The 18,079-nt window shown below is 38.0% G+C and overlaps 1 protein-coding gene and 1 long non-coding RNA gene across 7 annotated transcripts in view; one reads left to right on the top strand and one right to left on the bottom strand.

The window, feature by feature from the left end:
* The window catches only part of LOC123619799 (uncharacterized), a 47,115-nt gene extending 39,258 nt beyond the window's left edge, over positions 1-7,857 (bottom strand). The window contains exon 1 of the long non-coding RNA XR_006728494.2: positions 7,621-7,857. This is a non-coding gene — a long non-coding RNA (uncharacterized LOC123619799). The remainder of the gene's footprint in view (positions 1-7,620) is intronic.
* A 170-nt stretch (positions 7,858-8,027) lies between these two features.
* Positions 8,028-18,079, top strand: part of PKIB (cAMP-dependent protein kinase inhibitor beta) — a 98,111-nt gene continuing 88,059 nt past the window's right edge. For 2 of the 6 annotated variants that reach the window (XM_045524620.2, XM_010965495.3), the window contains exon 1: positions 8,131-8,273. The gene's annotated coding sequence lies outside the window, so the exon portion shown is untranslated. Of the gene's footprint in view, positions 8,274-18,079 lie in introns of all 6 variants that reach the window. The other 4 variants (XM_045524619.2, XM_010965496.3, XM_045524616.2 and 1 more) reach the window with 4 other exon arrangements.

Below are 18,079 nucleotides of genomic sequence, written 5' to 3'. Positions count from 1 at the left end.
AAGGCATAACAATAGAACTGTTAAAAACACACAACACACAGAAGAAAGACTGCAAACGAATGAACAGAGCATCAGTGATCTGTGGGACAACTTCAAGAGCTTATGTATATGAGTTAATCAGAATCCTCAAGAAAGGGAGGACAGAAAAATTATCTGAAGAAATGAATGAAAGTTTCCAACCCAAGAAGTGTGATGGACCTCAAGTGCATGAAACATGAAAGAAACTACACCAAAGACATCATAATAAAATAACTTAAAATCACTGGTAAAGAGAATCTTAAAAACAGAGAATAAATAAATATTTTTTACATAGGACAAAGTACAGCAACTTCTTTAAACTATTGGGGAAAAAAAACCCTGTCAACCCAGAATTCTATATCAAAGTCTTCCTTATTACTTAAGGAAAGGACTCTTCATTAAGTAGACTGGAATCAGGAAAGCATGGACCTTGTTTGGTAAACCTTTTAAGGTGATAGTTTGCAGTCAGTCCTTCTTTCCTTCCAAACTTCTCCCTTCCTTTCTTTATCAGTACAAGTTTGGGAGAAAAGATTTATTTTATACATACCTTTTAGTTCATTTTTTTCTTTTTTATAATTAATTAATTAATTTTTAAATTGGAATATGGTCAGTTTATAATATTGTGTTAATTTCTGGTGTACAGCATAGTGATTTATATATATATATATATATATATATATAAATTCCTTTTCATATTCTTTTTCATTATAGGCCATTATAAGGTATTGAATATAGTTCCCTGTGCTATATAGTAGGATCTTGTTGTTTATTTTAGATATAGTAGTTAGTATCTACAAATCCCTAACTCCCAATTTATCCCTCCCCACCCTCTTTCCCCCTAGTAACTGTAAGTTTGTTTTCTATGTCTGTGAGTCTGTTTTGTAAGTAAGTTCATTTGTGTCTTTTTTTTTTTTAGATTTCACATATAAGTGATATCATATGGTATTTTTCTTTCTTTTCCTGTCTTACTTCACTTAGAATGACAATCTCCAGGTCTATCCATGTTGTTGCAAATGGTATTATTTTATTCTTTTTTATGGTTTTATAATATTTCATTGCATATATGTATACCTCAACTTCTTTATCCAGTCATCTGTCAGTGGACACTTAGGTTGCTTCTATGTCTTTGCTATTGTAAATAGTGCTGCTATGAACATTGGGGTACATGCATCTTTTTGAATTGGAGTTTCCTCTGTATGTATGCCCAGGAGTGGGATTGCTGGATCAGAGTGATCATTTAAAGTAAACCTTTCTTCAATGTTACCAACTTTTCTCTAAAGATTTACTAATCCTTTGATTACTAGTTCTATTTATTTATGTAGCCAAATATTAAAATGATAAGATTTATCCCTGATAACTCAGTTATTATCAGGTTGAGATCACTGCATTAATTGATAATGGTTAAGAACTGTTTTTTTTTTTTTTTTTTTTGGGTGGGGAGGAGGTACTTAGGTTTATTTATTGGTCTGTTTTTACTGAAGGTACTGAGGATTGAACCCAGGACCCTGTGCATGCTAGGGATGCACTCTACCACTGAGCTATATACCCTCCCCCAAGATCTGATTTTTAAAGAAAGACTTCCCCTCCTAGGTATCAGAGTGGTGCTTTAACTTGAACCTTTGTAGATTGTTTGTTCTCAGACATTATCTTTCTAAAAATCTCTTCTGCAATGTCAGTTACTCTGCTCTACCTCCCCACTGCTGATCTCAAAGATTTCAAAGAGTGTTGCACAAGAAATTATGGAGAGGGTCGGAGTCTTTAGAAAACCTACTCATGGCTCACGAGAGAACCTTAAACGGTCAGGAAGAAGGAAAAAAAAGATGCAGCAAGAGGACAGGCTTTACTTATTTTTAAATTTTGTCTGGTGCTGCATCTAATAAGGAGAATCACAGATAAGACACATCTGATCCAAGAAGCCCAGAGAAATATTAAGGTTAAAGATTATACTTCAATTGTTAAGGTAAGTTAAATTAAGGAATACATATTTGTTGTTGTAATCTGCCTTACATGTACAGGCTAATGTTAATTTTTACAGCTTTTCTAACTCCTGTGCAGTATAAGGGAAATTACCAAAAAAAAAAAAAAAGTGTCCCAATTGGGTTGTCTAAATTCTCAGTTCCCAAGGAAATTTTTAAGAGGCTAGCCTTCAAATCCAATATTCCAGGAACACCTCAGAAGCTTTTTAAAATTTTCAATTTGACTGAATTAAAAAAAAATTGAAGTACGGTCTGTTTACAATGTTGTGTCAACTTCTGGTGTACAGCATAATGTTTCAGTCATACATATACATACATATATTCCTTTTCTTTTTAAGAAGATTCTACCCACCCTAAATTCCTTCAGTGATGTTAAATTAGAATCTGTTCCAAATTTAAAAAGACCCAACTCATTTTATAAGACAACTTAGCATTATATTTATTGATAGTTACTGAGTAATTCAGGACCATAATAAATATCTATTATGAATAATATAATAAATATCATGAAAATGTTACTCGAATTCTGATAAAATGTATAGTTTCTAATATACTAAGAAAAAGTCCTAGAGACACCAAGATCCTCTAGGTTAGAAGTTATGAGTTAATTTTTTAATTAAATTAAATGCACTCATTTCTGATTTTATGAATCTGTACACAGAAGCAATTCATATAAAAGTATATTAAAATGTTTTCAATTATTTCTTATATATGCTGTTAAATGAAAGCTTATTTGGGCAAATAAATTACCACATACTCACATACTGGTGAATCTCAAATATATCTTTGTTAAGTTTTAGATTTCTTTAATTTCTTTTGATGCTTTTGCCAAGTGTTAAGGTCATTATATTGAACAGACGAGGGCAATGGTTGGTATTTTTATGTGTAATTACATATTTATAATTGAGTAGAAAGATAAGAATTTACTTATATATTCATGCAAAAAATTGTTACTGAATGCCTACCCTGGGCCAAGCACCTTGTCAATGCTGTACCAGTGGATGGCTAGAGAGTTAGAAATTTTTAAAATTGATCCTTAAGCATTCAGAATTGTCTCATTTACTGGAAGAAATTAGAAAGTATATTATGGAGTATAAAAGCTTCATGCTAAGGAACTTACAGTGTAATCAGGAGGATTAACACACATGAAAGGTGTTAAGGACATGCCAAAAATGTGAGAATAATATAGTCTTTTAATCTGAACTTGCAATACTCTTCTAACATGTGAGAGAAAGGCAATCAAATTTAGAAAGCAACTTGACACATGTTTGAAGGAATTGATCCGAGATGGAAAAAAAAATTTGTCAATAGGTCTCTGTAAGTAGATTATTTGCGAACAGGAGTTTGAAGAAACTGAGTGATAATGCTTAAAAGTCAGGATAGTGAAAATAAACACATCCCCCTGCACCAGTTATGAATGTTGGAATGAGGAAGTCACAAGGAGTGGCAAGTTAATTAGTTTATCTGGAAAACAGAATTTGTGCTGGGAAATGATAAGAACTGAGGAGTTTAAATTTGACAAGGAAGCAAATGCAGAAAATTACAGAATTTTAGAGCAGGACAATCTTTGGTTCTATACCTTCCCTTCAGAGAAAACTGACTTTACTGCAGTTACACACCATCAGTGGCATTGCCACTTGGGGTTAGAATCCAAGATTTCTTTTCCCAGTGTTCTTTCCATATACTCTGCTACTCTGCAAAATGATGCCCCATTGACCAGGAACAGGAGGGATGCATGAATGTAATGATAATTTAGAATACTTTCTAAGGAAATTTCTACTTAAAAAACTAAAAGGAAAGCAATCTCTTCCTCTGCCTCTGCCTCTGCCTCTGCCTCTGCCTCTCACTCTACAGCCTCTGATCTCCTGAAAGCCAACTGGGCCCCAACCTCTCTGTTGGTGGATGTGGGTCTATGGCATCATTTCTGCCACACAGTAGGTGCAGGGTCACCAGCAGGCAGCTCAGGCTCCACCTCCTTCTGCCATGGGCCTGTATATTACCATGTTTGGTCTCAGGGCAACTTCCTTGGAGGCCAACCTAAAGATGGATGCTCCTCTAATGGGCTCCAACCCTCGGTGCAGTCATGCTGCTGCCCCACTGCCACAATTAGGGATCCTCTCATTGTCAACACTCAGAAAATAATGGCTGGAATCTTTGATGGAATTTATGATTCCTATTCTGTTATAAGCAGAAGGGAGAAAGGACCAACGAGTGTGATGCTTTTTAAGGAGAGTTCCATTTGGCTCTGGCTACTCAATTGTTTCTCAGAGCGCCTGTCAGCTGGAGGAGGAGGACACAGTAACTCAGCATAGTCAGCGTAGTCACACAGTTTCAACATTTCTTTCTCTCCTCTCTGAGAGCTTTTAAGATTGTCCTCTGTTAGGCATGACTTGGGAAGCTAGCTCGGTCTCTGCCACAGATGTACAAGGTCACTCCTCAGCCCTTCTAAATCTTATTTTTTGGGGGAGGGATGAAATGTGGTCATCCTGTAAATGTTCCTTTCAGATCAGGGAACCACACATGTCCTCCAGAATGGAAGGTGGCTGAAGAGGAGGAGTGGAGAATCCCATTTCCTAAGTTTTCTACCGTAACCAGATGAAGCAGTCCCAGGTACATGAATCCTCTTCCCAGTCCCTTTTGTCCCCAAGGACAGATACCTACCCTTAGGGATGTAAAGTCACTCTGGGCAGTGTTAATCTTCTAGACTTCATATGTATTAAATTTTGTGGCTGGAATAAATTTCGTGCCTGGCAAGCTTCATATTATTATAAATATCTTGGTTTACCAAAGAGTCCTGAAAAGCTATTAGCTGCCAGTGTCATCCAGCCTGGCTCTTCCTAGGGCCTCAGCCAGCCTCGCTGTAGTGGACTGCATGCTCGTCTCCAAAAAGATACGTCCAAGTTCCAACCCCAGTACCTATGAATGTAACCTTACTTGGGAAAAAGGGTCTCTGAAGATGTAATTATGGTAAGGAGCTCCGGATGAGATCATCCCAGATTAACCGGGTGGACCCTGATCCAAAAAGTGTCCTTATAAGAAGAGGAGAAAACAGACAAATCTGTGGGGACCAATGCAAAATGCATATGTGGGGTCACTTGTTTAAAAATTATTAAGAACTTAAAGGAAGGGACAGCAGAGCATTAAGAGACAAGCACAGGGCCTTCTTAAGAGTAAAGCCCTGTCCTACTGCACAGGTTCACAGCCATGAAGCTGACCCTGCCTCCTAAACCTATCCTCTCCAACCTTATGGAATCCTTGTTCAATAATGAAAAAATCCCTCCACCTTGGTAATCTATTCACACACTGCTTCCTCCATTTACTTGCTTTAGGTGAAAATCAGCTTTCTTCTGAGGATAGTTTCCCCTGGCTCTCCCTTCATTGTAGACTGATCATTATCTAACACCCTAGGATCATGAAAGGCAGCACTGTCATCCTTGTAGCTCCCCAGTATTGCTTTTGAACGTGGACCACCTCTCATACCAGCCCCTGATCCGTTCAGGCTCTTGTCTCCTGCATGTGTACCTTCTGTCCCAATTCTGCACAGTCATCCACTCATGTCCTGACCATTCTGCCACAGTCATAGAGTCTCTGGTATCTGACTCATCCCTTCTCTACCTCATGGCATCACTGTTGGTGGCTTCAATGTCCATACGGATAGCCTCTCCAATACTTTAGTCTCTAATTTCTTGATCTTCATTCTATGGGGAACAGCTAACCCCAGCCACAGCTCTTCCATAACCCAGCCATCATTCTACTACTAAAACTTTCAAGAAAATGATCCCACTTCCTGACTACAATTTCTTATTTTTCTATCTCTCTTTTTGGTTAAGATTTGTAGTTCTTTGGCTTCTTTCTCTCTCCCCTTTTAAGTCTTCACTTATTTTCTCATGTAGTCTTAAGTGAAACTCATAGCTCTGTCCTTCAACTATTCTCTTAAAAACAGCATCCAAGCTTTCTCCTTGTCTTTCTATCAAATCACTTGGCAAAACTCCAAAGTGGGATTAATTAAATGTTCTGCATTTAGAATTATATTTTACACAAATTCACACAATTTTGTAGAACTACTGCTATCATCAATTCCTGGATGCAAACTTTTTTGTTTCTACGCTTGTTTGTTTTAATAGCCAAGTTCTTGCTACCATTCCCAACAGCAGCTGCTGCAAACCTTCAGGTTCTTTTCCTGACTTCATCATCTCCCTTACTTTGCTAGTAGAAATGAGGAGCTATCAAAAATGTTCAGTCTACTATAAACAGACAAAAGTAATCTATAAGGAGTGTTTTCTTAAGTCATTATTTTGTCTTAATGGAAGAAAATGAGATTTTTAAAATTGATTTATAAACTGCTTATTAAGCAGCTATTTTGTACAGGTACTATTCTAGCCACCAAAGATACAACTTTCATGGAGCATACATTCAAGTGATTCTGATGATTTCAAATATGTAACTTAAAAGTGCATCAGTGAGAGCTAATGGTTTTATCAAATTTGCCCCAAAATACAGATCTTACAAGACGTATTTTGTAAGTATAAGGAATACAGTTGCAGAATTATAAAAATCCAATTATTGCAGTGAAGTTCATAAATCCGGACATCTCTACAATAGGCCCTCTAAAATAAATAGGCCTTAGAGTAATTTGCCTTAAATAATATTATATTCTATTACACAATAAAATAATAATAAGCCTTAGAAATACATGTGATGATGTCTTAATTTATAAATAATGTATCTTTGCCTTAAATAATATTATATTCTATTATACAATAAAATAGTAAGATTTGAAGTTACACTAAATACATAGATAAATCTCAATCTCTTTAATTACTGTTTGTATTTCCATACAAATAACTATGTTTTTAAAAAACAAAGTGTACCAATGTTGTCATTTAGAAATATCATAAGCTTTACTAACAGGGATAATTTAAAGATGTCATCAACCATAAAGGCAGGAAGACTTGAGCTCAAAAACTGCCTTGAAGTCTTCCTAATTATTTCACTTTATTCAAATTATTTAACCTTGGTGAGCCTCAGTTTATTTACCTGAAAATAGAGATATTATTACCAACCACATTGTAGGGGTAGGAATATTAAATAATTTAAAGAGCCTGACGGTAGCACCGTTGACAGATACTTTAAATAAAATACTTTCATATCTCACATAGCCTTTGCCTATGAAGATATTGGAAGTAGTCAGTAGTGAAGTGGTGGGTGTCATCGGCCTTGGGGAGGAAGCCGGAGCACAGTATCAACCGGTGCCAACCAGTACCAACTAACAAACTGGTGTTAAGAAGACTTAGGACACTGATCACTTCTCTCAGGAAACCAGAGATCTCAGGACTTCAGTGAGGAGAAATCACCTCAGGAAGCAGAGAAGGGCACCTTACTTTGTTAGCAGTATCAACATCCATCTTTTATGCTTTCTAAAGGACACAATGAGGCCTTAATAGTAAGGACTTCATTTTCCTTGGTGAAAACCTTGAAGTAGAACTTGATAGACACTGATTTCTGCTTTTCTTTGTCCAAAAATTGTCTACACTGCACATGGCTTCCTAATCTGTTGAAACAATCTGTTAATAAACACGAAGACCCACATTCCGGGTGCAGATAAGAAAACCAGGTACATTCCTACCTTTCTTTGACGCTTGGAGCACAGACGCTCCGGGGCTAGCACAAGTGGTTCGGAGGTGGCCTCCGGGAGCAAGACAGGAAGCAAAATTCCCGCAGTCACATCCAGCAAATTCCTACCAGAACCTTAACAGTCACTCAGGGGAACTGAGAGTGGTAGGCAGGGAGGTTCTGTGGTGATTACAGACGATTAATTGTCTGTTAACGCGTTCGCAGGAAAAAAGAACCCTGCCCAGGGTGGCCAAGAGGGAAAAGCCACCGACGCGCCGGCCCGAGAGCCCCGCGGCGGCGCGGGCTACTCAGAGAGCCGGACCTCGTGGGGGGAGCCGCGCTCTACGCTCGGGGGCGGGTCCCGGCGGCCGCTCTCTCCGCCCCCGGAGTCGCCGCCACCTCCTGGCTGCGCCCCAGCCCGGCCTCTCAGAAGCGGCCGCTTCCTCGTGGACGGTGGAGGCGGCGGCGAGCTAGAGCCCGCGTCCCAGCTCGCGGCCACAGAGAGGCCGGGCGAGCCCGAGCGCGCGGAGACCCAGCCCGGCTCGGCAGGCAGCTCTGCGCGCGGCTGGTACGTACGCGGTGAGGGGGCGGCGGGAGTGTTGTCGTCGGTGCGACGACGGAGGGAGAGGACTTGGGGAGTCGGGGGAGACCGCGAGCGAATTTGCGGTAAGTGCAACTTTCCTCTTTTCCTCCTAGTATGCGCAAACATAGGGGGAATTCAAAGCGGATGCCTCTTTTGCTAGAATGACCACATCATTTAACATGCAGGGGTACTTACAAGGTGAGAGGGGGCGCTCGGGTCAACAGGCGTTACAGGGAAGGCTGGTCACCTCTTTTTGCCCACTCTGCCCTGACGGTGGACGTTGGTGACCTACTCTCATAAGTTGCTGAGCCCTTCTCTTCTCGCACCGGCAATGCCACGTCGTTTCCCATGGGCTGCGCGTTCCCAGCCCCAGGCGGCGGCTCGCGTCCACTGGGTCATCAGAGACCCGTGTCCTGCCCGCATCGAGCTGTGTGGCTTTAGCCAAGTCACCTCACCTTACCGGTTCCGGTCCATAATTTGATAAAATATGGGAATGATTAGTTCAGGTGAAATCATCGGTTCCCTGCAGCTCTTGGAATATCACGGAGCCTAGGACCCTGGCCGGCAGCCAGGGAGGGACGCGAGTGCAGTGTGGTGGCAGCCTCAGGAGATGGAGGGTCCTGACTACTGATGCTGCTGCAGGCCGTTGGGGAAGCTCCTGAAAGTGCCTTCTGGGGGAGATGACCCTGATTTACCAGCTGCCGGTCTGGCACACCTCTGCCCAGTGAGGCTGAGACGGACGGGCTAGTTCTGTCTTTGTAGAACTCATCCCAGGGAACGCATCCAAACATGGGTCCTTTGAAAGAGCTCTTGGTACAAGCGGGGCACTACCCCCACCCCAAAGAAAAACCTGCATATGGTATTAGCCGGAGTCTGTGCAGGACTGTAAAGTAGTGGAGATTAGAGGCCGACGACAGACATTCACCTAGAAAAACTAAAGAAATTAAGACACTCATATTAATGGTTTGGATACTGAAAAAGTACTGGATTAGAACTGCTGTGAGTATTGCGTTTCTCTCTGCGTACATACAGATTCCATCTGTCCACTTTATCTCTTCATAAGATGCCTTTCGTCTTACTGGCACTGCTACACTTAAAAAAATTCCTTCTGGCATTTAATATTCAAAAAGCTCAGACTTTGGATTATTAAAATGAGATTTGATGGCTATAAAGCTCACAGGAAGTTCTGTAATGGAGTAGGTTCTGGATCAAGGTTAGTTAGACCAGCATTTTGAAAACCTTTTTTTTTCTGTTAGTAAGTCCTGTGTTGGTCAATACACCTCAACTGACACTATTTTAAGGGAGTTCACTTTCTAAAACAATGTTTTGGAAGATCAAATGATATAATTCTGAAGCAAAATATATGTTGGAAAAAATTTGCATGAAGTTTTTAGTAATTGACTTCTTTGTTTTATCTTTACCAAAACTTTCTTCAACAAAAATGAAGTCTTTCTTCAAAGGTTCATGGAATACCTTATGCAGGATATTTTAAATTGTGCCAAATTTTATTTTTGTTAAAGGATTTTTTCTCTTCTTTAGTCAATTTTAAACTAGAAATTTAGATTTTTAGAAATTTACTCCTTTCAATAATTTTTAAAGACATTTTGCCAAGTTGTAAAACCATCACCATAATTAAGTTTTAGAACATTTTCATCACCGCAGTAAGATCCTTCAATGCCCATTTATAGTTAATCTCTATTCTTACCCCCAGCTTCAGGCAAACCACTAATCTACTTTCAGTCTATAGATTTGCCTTCTCTGGATATTTTATAAAAATGGAATCATCAAATATGTGATCTTTTGTTTATGGCTTCTTTCACTTAACATATTGTTTTTGAGTTTTATCTGTGTTGTAGTGTATCAGTTCAGAAGTTTTCCATTGTATGGATATACCACATTTTGTCTATCTATTCGTCAGTGGTTCGACATTTGGATTGTTTTAAAATTTGAGACTATTATGAGTCATGATGTTAAGAATGTTGACATGCAAATCTTTGTTTTCTTTTCTCTTGGATAGATATTTAGCAGTGCAGTGCTGGGTTGGATGATAAACATATGTCTAACTTCTTAAGAGCATTGTAGAATGACATGTAGAAGTTACACATTTATAAAATGTAGAAAATTCTGGAAAAATTAATGTTTCATGCTGGATCATATAGGATTTGATATATATATAGAGAGAGAATGTTGGAGAGGAAACACTTTGCTTTCTTTCATATTCAGAGCTCAAATACAGCAAACAAATTTAAAAAAATGTAATATTTCTCAGAAATAAAATATTTCTAAAGATGATTTTTTTGTTGAAGTTTTAGATTCACAGCAAAACTGAAAGGAAGGTACAGAGATTTCTCATACACCCCCACCCCTACCACATGCATAGCCTCCTCCATTATCAATATCCCTCACCAGAGTGGTACATTTGTTACAATGGATGAACCTACACTGACACATCATAATCACCCAAAGTCCATAATTTACATTAGGGTTCACTCTTGTTGTTGTACCAACCCATTCTATGGGTTTAGACAAATGTACAATGACATCTGTCCATCATTATAATATCATAGAGTATTTTCACTGCCCTAAAAATCCTCTGTTCTCTGCCTATTCACCCCTCCACCCCCATACCTTTGTTTAATGCCAAATGAGTGTAAATCAGGTTTATTTAAGACAAAATTTCCTGCAGTGCCCATTGAGAATGTGAAAGAAAGCAATATAAAAATTGTATTTTAAGGTATTAGCGAGACTCAGACCTGAATGACTTGATAGTGGTTTTCCATTCCTTCGACACAAAATTTTAATTAAGTTAGAAAAAAAAAATCATTCCTTTCTGAATAACAGAAAAAACACCCTATGAATCCTATAATAAAATAAGCTTCCTTAACTATGATGCTATATAATTCTTAGAAGTAGTAGTTAAATATATTTTATTATTAGATGTAGAGATCTAAGGCCCATGTGTAAGTGATTTACATGTGCAAAAATCATGTATTAAGGATAAATCCAGGTCTCTTCCTGTTTTAAAACTTGTGGTTAATACATTCTCTAATGAATCCTGTTGGTCTCAGTAATTTTTATATTAATATGCTCTATGTATTTTTATGTCACTATCAGTTAGTAACATTACATAAAGAGAGCACTTGAACATACCCAGAAAACCTAACAGTGATTATTATCATTTTTCCCTGTTTATCTGAAGTGCAGTTGACTTTGAGAAATCAAATAAGTAGTCTACTTTACACTCAAGTGGGATATGTTTTTATTCTCACTCTCAATGGCAAATAGCAATTTTGTGCTTCTGCCCAGGTTTAGAGCATGCTATGGACTTTCCAAATCAAAGTGGATTTGTGTTCTCTAATAACTCCTATTCTTAAAATGTGATGGTGTCCAAGAGTTGGGTGATTGGTTGGAAAAGAAGTTCTGAGCTGATTAAGAAGAATAAAACAATTCAGATTTGTATATATTCCTGGATAGAAGGAAGTATTCTCACCTACAATCCTGGATCAGTTAGACTAGGATTTCTTAGACTGGAAAGTGGGCCAAGGGAATGGAGACTCTTTAAAATTATGTCGTCTCGAGCCAACACAGCTTGAACACCTGTTTTGGGGAGTAGCAGCAGAAGCATTTATAGACAATACAAACGGAGCCAAATGCCTTCCTCTGCCTCTTGGATTCTCCCTCCTCGTGGTCTCTATTTTTTGAAAGACCTAAAATCTACTGTGCTGATGAAAAAGAACCCCTTTGGGAGTGGGGAAATCAGCATGGTTAACTGTAGGTTTTCACTTTTTCGATGAAGGAAAAGAAGAAACCCAGATTCAATGTGATAGTTTCAGGAATAAATCCATGGAAGATAGGAAGGAATTAAGCGATCTTCCCAAGCATGCTTATATTAAGTGACTATGAGGTGATTTACTTCTAGACTAATCTTTATGGGATGGGCTATTATGTCTCAGAAGAAAACAGTTTTAAAAATCAGTGTGTGTTTGTATTGTGTGTGTGTGTGTGAATAAGGATGGCTGGCTCGTGCAATTACATTCTTTTACTATTTTTTTTTTATTTAAAAAATGAGAATAAGTACTTCTATCATGGAGTTTCTGGAGCCAGGTATATTATTAAATCTCAAAACTGAAATAAGCCCCTCTTGTCTGTCTTTCCCAAATCTAATAAGATCTAATAAAAAGCTAGATGATAGATACAATGACTTTGCCACATTCTAAAGGTTTGTAAAGAGTCTACCAAACCAGAAAAAGATTTTACAAAGGTCAGGGCTTCCACAGAAACCATTCCACCTCTCAGTTTCTATATCCCTGAAGAAGGACATCTATCATAATTGTGCTCATTGCAGTAAGGAAGCAGAACTTTTCACAGTAATGATGGATTAGAAAAGCAAACAAACACAAAAAACAACTCTTCATCTTTCTAATGTGTCTTGAAGCTGTATATACATATATATATATACACATACACATACTCTTGTAGCTCAGAGGAGGTTGGATTTGAGGAGTTTTGGAGAGACTGTTGTTGCCCAAGCAAGAGATGCTAGAGAGTGAGTCAGAGATTAGGGATGAAGAATCAGAGATGAATCAGAGTATTCAAAGGCTAGGAATATTAGGAGTGGAAAATGATCAGGCTTGATGGTAATTGGGATATGAAGTTAAGGGGAAGTGGGAATGAAGAGTGCTCTGATTCTTGGCTGGAGGTTGAGGGCTAGCACTGTTTACAAAGATAGCAATAAAAGGGCAGAATTGATGGATTTGCTGGGTTGGATAATGTCTCCTTAAAATTCATATAGTTCCTGGAACCACAAAAATGAGGCCTAATGTAGAAATAAGGTCATTGCCCTTGTAATTGGTTAAGATGGGGTCATACTGGAGTAAGGTGGGTCCATAACCCAATGTAACTGGTGTCCTTATAAGAAGAAGAGAAGAGACAGAGAGGGATACGCATAGAGGGAAGACAAATACGTGATGATGGAAGTAGGAATTGGAGTTATGTGGCTGTAAGGGATTCCAAGATTTGCCAGCCACCACCAGAAGCTAGGAGAGAGGCATGGAACAGATTTCTCCTGAGTTCCCAAGAAGAAACCAACCTTGCCAAGACCTGGATTTTCAATTGCTAGTCAGTTGAACTGTGCCCTTCCTCAGCATCAATTGTAAAGATGGTTACAGAATAAGCAGTGTTATAACTTGGGGAGTGCATCCACTGTATCCTGACATGGTCAGAGTCTGCTGCCACTGAACCAGGTATAGATCTAAACGAGGTCATTTCAGGTTTTCCGTTCATTTGTACCATATGGATTTGACAGTGTGGAAATGGGGCCAGTCTACCACATGGAGGGCACAGGTTTTGTTTGCCTCAGGGAGAAGTGGGAGAAAGTTTTCAGAGGAAGTGAGGAATACTTCCCTCACAGGATGGATTTGGGGCAGCTCCCTGAAATGCTTGTGGACTTTTGCCAAAGAATATTAAGCTTCTAAAATCCAGCATAGGTTGTTCCAACTCTGAGAAGTCAATGTTTGGTTTCTAGGTTTGAATGCTTTGAAAGGAAATATTAACTTTTCAGGTGTAACGCAAAATGGGAGGAAATAAAGCATTTTTAAACTCATAGATGTTTATTTTTATGAACTCCTTAAGAAAGTATCTTAATTTACCTAATTTGTTGAAAACTTTTCAGATTACTTGTCAATAATTGCTATTGGTCTTAATAGCTAATTGGTTCAGTTCTTCATTTTGTGGTTTTGTATCAATATAATCCACTTAAAATATGGATTAATAAAATACGATTCTGTCTAAGGACAACAGTTTAGGTTGTATCTAAGGACATCTCAAATTATCTTACAGAAGGACTGGTAAAGGTTTACTTTATTTGTCAGTCTACTTTATTTGTTAACTAGATGTAAAAATATAATCAAGTGATTTTTTTTCTTTCAATCTCAATCTTCATCACCTCTCCATCATTACATTATAATGAGTTGTTCCACATATTGTTTTCTGGGCAGGTAATGTTTGCCGCTTAAAATACCACTAAATTTTAAACTTTCTATTTTTGAAATAGCATTTTTGAGATAATATACATTGCAATGAAAAATCAGAAATTTCAGAATTGTATTAAGAAGAAAATAAGGTCCATCTGTATTTCCACCATTAACTTTAAACTTTTTGCATATATGTAGCTCTTTAAAAACAAAAGTGATATATGCACTATTTCCCACTTAGCATGTCATTTTACTATATCTTTTCAAGGCAATAAATCATATTTTTAATGGCTACGTAGTGTTCTATTAAATTTTTGACTAATCCTTATTGAAAAATACTCAGAATGTTCCCAAATTTGGTATTATAAATAATATCTTAGTAGATAACTCTGCTTGTAATCCTTATATACTGTACACAGCTATTTTATTAATTTGTTTGAACAAATTTTTACAGATGGAGTTGCTAGATCAGAGGATATTCACTTTTTAAACATTTTTGATACACTTTACAAAAATATCTTTTCATGAAACCTGTAGCAGTTTATACTCAAAATAAAACTTTCACTAATACTAATACTGTTTCAAAAATTTTAAATTTAGAAATGGGTGGGAAAAGATAGTTCATATTTGTATTTCTTTGTTTGCTAGTAAGGCTGAATATTTTTACACAACCAATATGTTTATTGGATATTTTGGATTTATTTTTATGAATTGCTTTTTTATAGTCTTTGCCTGTTTGAAATCTTTTTTTGTTTCAAGAGCTTTTTATTCATAAGGATATTAACTCTTTGTATGTCTTATGTTGCAATAAGACAGTGTTTTTTCAGTCAGGTTCTTATGTTTTTCCAGTCAGGTTCTTCTTTTTTTTGCCATTAACTATTTAGGGAGCAATGCTTTGTAAAATACTTGAATCTTATGGATGTCAAAGGTGTCAATTTCTTCTTGCATAGTTTCTGATTTTGTTAAGCTTGAGAAGGACTTTCCCACCTGTGAACATATTCACCTACATTTTTATAGTACTTTTGATTTTTTTAATTTAACTTTTTAATCCTTTGAAAATTATTTTAGTAGGAAATGAAGTAGGTAATTAATTTATATATATATATATTCTTTTTTCCTTTTTTTAAAAATACAACTGATACTATTTTTTTAATTTAAAAAATTGAGGGGGCAGTAATTAGGTTTACTTATTTATTTATTTTTTGGAGGAGGTACTGGGGATTGAACCACCCTCTGTAATCTAACTTTATTATTACTAATTTTAAATCTCTAGTCTTGCCTCAAATCCATTTGTTATGTAACTGATTCCTTCCCCACTGATTTGAAGTAGCATACCTTGCCACCTCACCCCAACGCCTCCCTGGAGCCCTCCTTCCTCATAACTGTCCCTACAATTGTGGTGTCCCCGCAGAATTTCCTCCCCCGTGCTTTCCTGGCCTCCATTCCTGCACATGACTGCAGGTTCTTTGATTGCCTCCCTAAGCTGCCTTGATCCGTCTGCATCTGTCCCTCACCCCCTTACCTCAGAAGGAAAAGGAATTCCACGTCCCACAGCAGAGCTCTAGCTCTTCCTAAATTCCCCCGTTGCCAGTCTTGCAATGTATAATTTTGTTAGCCTTGCGAAACATAATTTTCTAATGCTTCAAATCTTTGTTTTTATCGTTTGTCTACTCAGTTCTCCTCTCTGCCTTGAAATGTTGTTATGCTTTGTGCTGCCTCTCCCTGACCTAATCCCTGCTTTTTATTCTTCCTTCAAAACCATTCCGTCCTACCTTCTAGAACACCTGTTCAATCACAATAAACTCCTCTTAACCTCCACCTTTTTCCTTGCCCTGAAACTTGACCCTCCTGGGGATATCCCTTCCCTTGAGTGCTTTCTATTGGAGACTGTTTATTATTCCATAGTTCAGGGCTGTCAGCAAAGGGATGTGGGTCACACATCCTCCAAACACCCACATCCCACCTCTAGACCATTATTTCTGTACCCTCTCACACTCATTCCTGTTCTTTTGAGCCATTGGGCTATACTGTCAACTACCACTGCTCATTCCTGTGATCTATTCACCACCTGAACAAAGCACTCCTTCACTGATCACTTCAGTAACTGGTGTACAGTCATCTTCTCCCTGCCATCTCCTGTCCTCGTTCTGGGCGACTTCATGTCTATATCTAGCACCACAGCCTCCCAGTTTTTGACCTCCACAACTCCAGCAGTCATCTTCCCTTTTACTCCTTCTCACCCAGCCCCTTTTGTAGTTACACCCTGGACTTATATAAAGTTGTCCTTCCTAAAGTCTCAAATTCATAAACTCTCTGGGCATAGCATCCTATATTCTCTCTCTTTTTTAACACCAATGCAGAGATTCACAACTACTCTTGTCCTTTGACCTGTTTGGGATGTCTGATTCTTTGATCTGTCGATTTTTATTCTTCATGCTCTGATTGCTTAACATAAGATGTTTCTCGTGTATTCCATGTTTCCAATCAGCACAAGTCAATGCAGAACCTAAGAATTCTGTGTGCTTCTGGCTAGTTTCTTACTACCCTCCCCCCTAAACAGCAACCTCAGAGCCTCAGTACCACCTACCTTGAGTCCTCCATATCCTAATGACCCCTTGTATTCCTATTTATGCAAATCACTGCAAGAACCCCTACACTTCCAAGGAGCATGACCAACTGTCCTGATTTTCCTGGGACTGAGGGGTTTCCCAGGATGCTATATGCAGTAAGTCCTTGACTTAAAGACTCCACACTTTTGAAATTTTTTTGAAATTCCTTATTTTCTTTTTTGCATGTTACCTGTCTTCATCTTTATTTTCAAACTGTGAGATGTTATTTCATCTGAAGTATGTAATAGGTCTTACTGTTCACTCTTTCTGTATGACTTTTTGAATCTCTTATGGGTTGAGAAACTCAGATACCTGAGTGCATTAGTTAGGAATGTTACAGTTGCTTATGATAGAAAATCCTCTTCAAATTTGTTTAAGGAGAACGAGAAAATTGATTGGATTTATGTGACTCTGCTTTCAGTCACAGCTTCGTCTAGAGCTCAAATTATTTTGTAAGGACCCAATTTCCTGTCACTTCTTGGCTCGCCTCTCCTTCAACTTGGCTTCATCCTCAGGCTCTGCTTGGTGACAAAATTACTATCAATGGCTCCAGGCCTAATTTCTCAAGTTTAAATTCAAAGAGAAAAATGTGTCTTTACTTAGTAGCTTTGGCACCAGTCCGGAGGTGGACTAACTTGCATCATGAGCCCACTCTTGAAGCATTTGCTGGGTTGCAAACATGTCATGAGCCTGCTGAAGATTTTGCGTCACACATCACATCTGAGCCACTTACTGTGGCTCCAGGCATTTAGAGCTCTAATTTGTCACGTCTGGATCTCAACTTCATTCTTGGAAACCACTGAATCACCTGAAGTGACTATAGGAGGGGAGGCTCCTCAAAGGAGAAGTGTTGGGCAGGCAACATTTTTACTGTCCTCTAAATAGGTGACAAGAAGGTTAAAAACAAAAGAGGCATAAACAGGCTCTGATTAAATCTGTAGGATGGTCTTAAGAGTACAAATTGTGAATATTATTAGTGTATAGGTTTTAGGACATTTATTTTGACTCAACAGCAGTATTTTTTAATATCCTGATGGTTGACTGTAGTGTTTGTAGTTCAGTTGCAAAGTAAGTAAGCTTTGTACACATAAGTGTTGTGTAATATAATTCTTCAATCATCATTAATGAATTTTATTTTAAATTCAACCTGTACAAATAATATTTTAAAAGTAAATAATATATAAGAAAGAAAGGAATCTTTCTCCTTTACATAAATATTTTTGCAGCTAACATTTATTAAAACGTATCAACACAAGATTTAGAAGATAATAGTAGAGAAAAACAGCTAGACTAGAAGTTAAAAAACTT

This window comes from Camelus bactrianus, chromosome 8 (genome assembly GCF_048773025.1).
Source record: "Camelus bactrianus isolate YW-2024 breed Bactrian camel chromosome 8, ASM4877302v1, whole genome shotgun sequence".
NCBI classification, from domain to species: domain Eukaryota; kingdom Metazoa; phylum Chordata; class Mammalia; order Artiodactyla; family Camelidae; genus Camelus; species Camelus bactrianus.
Note: the sequence above shows the minus strand (reverse complement) of the source record. Positions and strands in the feature narration are given on the sequence as shown.